This window comes from Dermacentor andersoni, chromosome 1, assembly GCF_023375885.2.
Source record: "Dermacentor andersoni chromosome 1, qqDerAnde1_hic_scaffold, whole genome shotgun sequence".
Classification (NCBI taxonomy): domain Eukaryota; kingdom Metazoa; phylum Arthropoda; class Arachnida; order Ixodida; family Ixodidae; genus Dermacentor; species Dermacentor andersoni.
Window position 1 is genome coordinate 265,871,903 of NC_092814.1, and position 7,831 is coordinate 265,879,733.

The window sequence follows — 7,831 nt, forward strand, 5'->3', positions numbered from 1 at the left end:
ACGCTGCTGCATGTCGAGGTTGCCTCTCTGAGCCGGAAACAATCCCTAGCGGCCGCCATCTGGCGTCAAATGTGTTACAAAACTTGGCGAAATGATGTGTGATGTGAACGTTTTAGAGACAAAGTGAAACCAAACCAAGTTTAAGATGATTTGCCTCAATGCACTTCATATTATTCGGCAAATTCGAGGGCCTAGTTTCTTTCCCCGTATTTTATGCACTCAATCAGAAAAAAAAAAAAAGAAACCGTGAGAAAAGCAGTTTTGTTTTTCTTCAAAATTTAGTTGTTTTCTTCCCGAGTCCTTATATCTATAATTATATCCTTTGTGCATTCCGATGTACTTTCTATTATTAGCGTCAGTGCTTGCTCAAATGAGAAAAATCTCGAGAGTGATAAGAGCTGCGGCTTTCTTTATTGTTGGAAGTGTCACTTCCTTAATTAATCCAGTTCTCCCGATTGCGCTACGTGTCGCCTCTAAGCTCTTAAATCGAGATGGGACGCGATAAAGCTTCATTCTGTGCATTTGTTTGAGAATGACGTCATCGGTGTTTCGCATACTAAAAAGCTCTACGGAGAGAATTTCTAATGAGGCTGGAAAATACTAAAAGACCGCGCTTCTGCATCCCATTCAGGTATGCAAAGTACAAGCTTTACTTCTGCAATGGAATAAAATCGATTTTAGAAGCTTTCGTGGTATAGGTGACTTGCAAGACATAAGCCATAGTGAAGGAAGTAAATATTTGTAGGCACTACTACTACTACTACTACTACTACTACTACTACTACTACTACTACTACTACTACTACTACTACAACTACTACTACTACTACCACTACTACTGCTGCTACTACTACAACTACTACTACTACTACTACTACTACTACTACTACTACAACACGAGGTTCGGGGGTTCCGTACCCGGCCGTGGCGGCCACATTTCAGTGGGAGCGAAATGCAAAAGCGCTCGTGCACTTAGATTTAGGTGCACGTTAAATGAATTCCAAATGGCCTAAATTAATCCGCATTCCTCCACTGCGGCATCCAATACAAAAACGCAGTTCTCTTCAGGTTATCCAGGTCATTACGAAATTAAAGGCAACAGAGAATATTCGTGGTTTTCACTGCGTGATCTTCTTGTCTGTGTTTGTTAAACGAACCGAAACTACGTGCTTTATCATTAGCTAACGTTAGTTTCTCAGGGGCTGTTATTGTGCAAGGTCTCTTTTCCTCGAATTATCATCCGGCGTTTGGCGTCTCTCGGCGGTAACAGCGGTGCAGATGCGTCGAGCGAGCGATGAAGGCCAAACAGGGTGAATGAAAAAAAAAAATCATCCTTACAAAATATGGCAACCAATTACTTTGCTATACGAAGTAATGTACGCAAATAATGTTCGTCAGTCAGGTTAAAAAAATCGGTTAACCCACATAATCACGTTTCGGGATGAGATTTGTATGTTGATTCATTTTTCTTTCCATCCTACCGAGTCAAAAAATTGCTCGGCAGGAATCAGGGGCAGAATTGACAAAGATGTTTTTCTTGAGCGCCTTTTGCCATTGGCTGGCCACTTTCGCCAATAATATGTCCGGCGTCAGGATTAGGTGGGATTTTTTCTTACGAACGTACAATTCTTTAGCGTAAGAGTTCATTTGTGGATACGGGCCCAGGGCGCGTATTCTCGCAGGATATAGTCTGTTGCTTAAGCGTCGCGCGCAATTGTCCATCGCAGCGGCCACCGGTCGTCTCGTTGTTACGTCGATCGCCATCATGACAAGCGGGCACGGGGACGCCGTCCAATGACGAATTTCTCTGAAGGGGATTTCTGCGAACATATCTCGAGTTTATATCAAGACCCAAAAAAGAATTATACGGTTTCATTATATAGTGTTGCCGTGACGATAGACGGGCGCGTGCACTGGGTTGTGAGACCGTCGCAAGTTTTATCCCTGCCTGCCTGTGCCTTCCTTCCTTTGTCCTTCTCACAAGCAGAACCTCCACCGCGTCTCGTCGAGGCCGCTCGCCTTGAATGTGCGTCGTCGTCGTCGCCTACCCGAGGACGGCCTCCGAAGGTTGTCCCTCGGGAGCCCAGTGCCCTCGAGCTTGTGTGCCATGCTGCGAGCAGTCCCGTTGACCGGAAGCCCAACTTCTCCGGTGGCTCCTGTGCTCACGTTTTCGCCGCACGTAACAGTGCACAGGACCGCTTTCAGTGCTGGGGCGACAGTCCTTCCGGCTTCGATGACGGACGAAGCGCACAGCGACCGCACGGCGCGGTTCGTGCGCGTGTGTTTGGCTGACGTCTCACGCTCGCATCGATTTCGGCGCTCTCGCTTGACGACTTAAGCGTGCAGAGGCTCCTTTTTTCGAGCTGCGACTATTGTGAACGCCTCTGCGTAATGGGACATGCCCACTGAGAACGGCAACAGTCGACGGCTGCTCGCTAACAGTTGCCCGATCTACCGCGGCTCGTTTGTCGTGTTGACGTGCTATAGATTCGCGGCTGTGTACGTGCAACTATGCACACGCGTTGTATGTAGCCCGGATATTCTGTATTCGTTTCGTTTTCATCGACACTCGTTCGGCTTAATATTCGCGGCAAGCTCGGCGCATCGATTCAGCGCACGTGTTTCGAATGAGAATAATAAACTCAGAGCGGGCCGGGCGCGCTCTTTGCTCACACGAGCCGCCGCTGTAATCGCGGTGAATTGTTTACGCAGCGTGAAGAAGGGAGTTTCCTGGGAGCAATTTCGTTAAAGCCGAACGTGTGTGTCGACGCCTTCCCCAATCTTCGCGGCGCAGCGCTCGCGCCGCTATAGGTTGCTCGCGGATGTTCCCGTACAACCGGGTGCTACGCTTTTTTCTTTTCCGTAATCGAGCCCAGGGAGCGCGCGGCGGCTGAGAAAATACAAGCGGCGGGCCGCACCTCCCCAGCGTTTCTATACGGAACACACGCGTTATGTACGCGTGTGTTACACAACACGCGAGGCGGTTAAGGCGCCGGGGCCGGCATCTCGCCGCGTATTGTGCGCTGAGAGGCCATGGCCATCCTTCTTCCGCACTCCCCTCCTGTCCGTTTTGCAAGCGCGCGAACTGCGCTCCGCTTTTGCGGGGCGCTGCAGGAGGCGAATTAATAATAAGCGGCGTTGCCGGAAAGGATGTCCCGCGTCACGACGCACACACGTAATGCGCCCCGGCCGAACAAACATATTCGACCGCATGCCCTCGTCGCGAGCGCACGCACGACGAGCCAATGTCGCGGCGGGTACGTGCTCCGTGCGCAGCGCGTGTGCTCACACACACACACACGCACACACGCGGACGTATTTACCCGCGCAGCTTCCGTGGCACGGCACTTCGCCGTGCTCTTCTTCCGTCGAGTTTGTTTTCGGCGCGCGCTGTGCCGTGACGAGCGCTGCGGCGGAGTCGTCGTTTCGCGCGCCGCGACTCTCATCTGTATACGAAGCCGGTATGCGCGCGAGTTTCGCGTCTCTCGGGCTGCGGAAGGGCCACTGCGCGCCAGCCGAGAGAGCGCAGCACGGCCCCCCCCCCCCCCCCCCCCCCGCCCCTTAGCCGCGCGTTTCCCGTCTCGCTCGCCGCGCGCTCGGCTCCTCCGGGCTCGTGCAGCGGCACCTGCCCGCGCGTGTGCTGAGCCACTGAGGAAATGGTCGGGTCCACTGCGCGTCGCGAAAGCGTTATTTGAGATGAGTGACACTCAGGGAAGTGTTGTGCGGCGCCGAGCTGCACGCGCGAAGAGATCGCGTTGCTGCTGCTGCTTTCTTTAACGGGTGCGACCTGACGACTTGCCAAAGGGTCGGTCATCGCTGCGGAAAGAGGTATAGGAGCGGGGGCTCGTCGTCTGTCTCTTTTTTGTTGTTTTCGTTTTCTTCTTTAGCTGCGTGTGCTTGGCAGCGCTTGGCGCAAGCGGAAGGTATTCGCGGCTGCCGCGGCACGTTTCGCTGGAGAAGCTCATCGAGCGTACGGCGAGACATACGTTCGAATCTGGCCTTGTCCGGCAATGGAATGCCCCCGAATGAACGCACATCATGCTAGTACTTAATGCTGTTACGTTGTAGTGACGGTACTGAGTTAGACGGTGAAAAACGGTCACCGAAAACAGATAATGTACGTGTGTCAATACGCCACATCGTCGCGTTGTCCTATGTATTATACGTCGTCATATAGGATGTATGCGCTTCCGTTGGTTGAAACAGACGTCGACGGAAGAAGATAGGACGGCTGCCCGTCCGCTAGGAAAGTGCGAAATCGGACTGCTCGGATTATAAGCTCATTTTTCTTGTGAGGAGGCTGACCCGCGCCGACCCCTTGAATAGAAGCCGGGGATAGGCAGCTGGCAGCGGGGTGTGTATCACATGCCTGCGACGTGTAAATGTGCTCGCTCTCCTTGACTGTTACGGAGGTATTACTGCGCCGGGCGTACATTTTAAGAAGGCGCGCTCTCACCTGGTAGCTGCTTTGTAGCCACCCTTTGATCGCTTATCATCCGCAATTTTCATTCATGGCACGTAGAGCGAGCGCACGCACCTGCTACGTGTAGGGACGGACCTCGCCGGAGCTCATCGGTGCGATAGGGCGGCGTGTGCTCACCTGGCTGGCCGTATTATAAAAAGGAAAATAAAGACGTCTGTTGGCAGTTTAGTATAGGTACGCGGCACTCGAGTGAGCCACTCGCTTCCGTCCTGACAGCAACGTCCGCATCTACGCAGGTCTAGGCAGGGCGCTGGTCATTAAAAAAGCGACGCTGAGGCGGGCGAGAGAGAGGCCGGGACGCGGCACGGCAACCAAGTTGAGGCAACAAGTGTGTACTCGGCGCTCGATGGATGGGACCACTTTGCGCCGTTCGCCGGGACTGGCTGTGAGTCTTTCTTCGGGGCAGGCGACAACGCGTGTGCGCGCAGTCCGGCGTTCGATTGGGCGCACGCCTCGTCAGCTGACTGCCGCGGTTACCCCCGCCGGGATACCCGGGACTCCGACGGCGCACATCAATCGTCTTTTCTTCGCGTACACCACTGCGTGTATCGTCGCACGCAACTTTGTTGCGTGATCGTGTTTCGCGCCTGCGCGAGCGGCGCCCATGGGAATGGAGACGGATTGATGCGCGGAAACGAATAAACGCGTGTCTGCGCTCCTTGGCTCTGCATGGGGCCCGTTCGTTATATATGTAGCTCCTGTTGTAAGTTCTTCCGCGACTTGTTTCGAAACAGTCGTATACACGCAAGCTATTGACTGGTTTATTTATTTGGATATCATTGGGGGGGAAATGTTGGCAACTATTTTGTCGCCGACTTCACAAACAATAAATTGTTAGATGAATAAAGGATGATAACACGCGGAGATGTGCGAGCCATTTGGACAATGCAGCAGTTTTCGGAAACGTTCGCACATTCTGCAGCTTTTGCAGTTAGACGCAACTAAATAAAGCACAAACAATAGAAGTAAATAAAAAAAGAAGGATCAGTTACAAACGATCAAGTGCATAAACGACTCAAAAAAAAAAAAAAAGGCACGTTCAGCACAAATCACCAACTTAGCATAACCAAGCGAAGTTTGGCTGGTGCTTAAGATGTAAAGGGGCAGCTTTGTGGCTACTCTTCTTGGGGCTACTTCTTCCTTGTACATTTCGTTTGAGGAGTCAAATTGAAATTGAATTTCAATTTGACTCTGACCAATAAGCTTTCAGTGGCACTTAAAAGAACTGGTACTATAAAAATTCATTGTCATTCCTATTGCGGCTCGAAGTGGCGTTTGGACCAGGAATCCACCAAGCCCATTAATGAGGACGTCCGGTAGTAGGAATGAAGGAAAAAGGGTTTATCTTACATTATTTACACTGGCTCCAGATCGGGAAGCCCACTCCATAGAGGAGCATATTAAACGTCTGAGTTCACATAAGGGCACGTCAGCATCCTCACTGCACCAAAGGTCTCCGCCTTTAATACCGTCGTCTTCCCTAGGCGACTAGACTGGGGAACCTGATTAATGTATCACGGCCAATCACAATTGTCGAGTCGGGCGCAATATCCCGCCCACGATATCGCGTCGTCGTTTTAACCACTCAACGCTTCTAAACGATAGCTAATTGTCAGTTCCATGGCTGTCACTATTGTCACAGCGAGCTTATTGAGCAATGTCGTTCAAAGTGGCTTATGGGCGAGATAAATGATGAAGCAAAGGGGACAGTGGCCACAACCAGCGAGACGGAGAGGAGCATGGCGGCGTATACGGCGACAAAGTCGATGGCCAGCGCAACATCCGCACACGACGAGGTGAAAGCGTATGTAGAAAATTATTTTCTGTAAGGTTGTGCCAATGTTCAACGCTTCAAATACAAGTCCATGGAACATATTTGATTATTTGAATTCAACTAATGGGTTCGAGAATTCGACATTAGTTGCTTTCGAGTGCTCTCTTATTCCGGAACATGCAGATGCTTTGCAGCACGTTCATCCCTCGGCAAAGAGCCGGCAATGTCTGCTCTGTACTGGTGGCTTCACTGCCAGCTGTTCAGCCTATCTTATTAGCCCGGAAATACTTCTCTCTTCCGGTAAACTCGGCTCCGAATAAGTACTTGTGTGCTGCAGGAAGCGCCCGTTGTTGCCCGGAAGGAACCGTTACCGTAGTCGAACAGGTATCAATTCTTGTTTCCTTCTAGCACGGCATGATAACATATAGCACCTAATCGAGGGTGCTTCGTAACTTGCCCAATGTTTCGCTCTTTTGGCGGGACTTAACACGCTATAGCGCCACCATGCAACGCGGTGTGTGGTATTGTATTTATGAATATTAATTCCTTATTTGAACGAGACGGTCACTTTAAACCTTACACCGCAGCACATATGTAACCGGTGTAGCGTTCTGCGTGCATCCGGTGGCGTGGTGCGCTGTGGGCCTATTATTATCAGTGCCAGGACTTACTCAAGCTGCGGTTGCCGTTTCAGTATTTGCTCCACTTGAGCAGTCTTACACTTACAAACAGCACAGCGCTTACTGAAAAAAATAATAATAAAAGGAAAACATTATTTTACCCCCATTTTATCTCTCGTTCTTTGTGTTTCTACACGCTCGATAGACGTCTACATTCTACATTTCGACACACGCACAGCAGCAGTGGAACCTGTTGGCCCGTCGGCCAGCTCCTATAGAAACACTCCACGTGAAACTGCGGCAGAAAGGACGCTCCACTCCGCCGCCATGGTCTGTGAGTTGTGGCGCTGGCTGACACTCCCAGGGTTAGTTATAGTAGTAACACATTAATACCCCGGAAAGTGGATGCGAAGACGGCGCCCCGGTAGCTCAATTGGTAGAGCATCGCACGCGTAATGCGAAGGCGTGGGATCGTTCCCCACCTGCGGCAAGTTGTTTTTTCATCCACTTTCAATTCCATTAATTTATCATTTCTTTATTTCAATTAGTCAGTACAAGTAATTTCTCCTATGTTGTCCTTCATTTATTTATTTATTTGTGAGACCCTGAACGTACATAGTTGTACATTGCAGAGAAGAGGGGCGAGAATACATTCCAAGAGTAAAAAATACAGGATTAGTTCTGGGAAATCACAGTGCAGGGAACAAAAGAGATATGAAAAAACTAGTGTATTCATAACAACCAAAAAAGAGATTTACATAATATGCAAATACAGGAAGAGTACACTTTACCAAGCAGACAATGTTCACGAATAAGTACATAATTATGCCATTTGCGACCATACATGCTGTGTTGGCTTATTATGATATGATTAATAAAAATCGGGCCCCTCGGTTAACCCCCTTTTATTCATTCCACGTGAAAATGACATTTGACATTCTGTGCGGAGCTTGG

General features: G+C 50.2%; 1 non-coding gene across 1 annotated transcript; it reads left to right on the plus strand.

The window, feature by feature from the left end:
• Positions 1 to 7,295: 7,295 nt before the first annotated feature.
• Positions 7,296 to 7,367, plus strand: TRNAT-CGU (transfer RNA threonine (anticodon CGU)). Its single transcript has one exon. It is a non-coding gene; the product is annotated as a tRNA-Thr (tRNA).
• Positions 7,368 to 7,831: the final 464 nt, after the last annotated feature.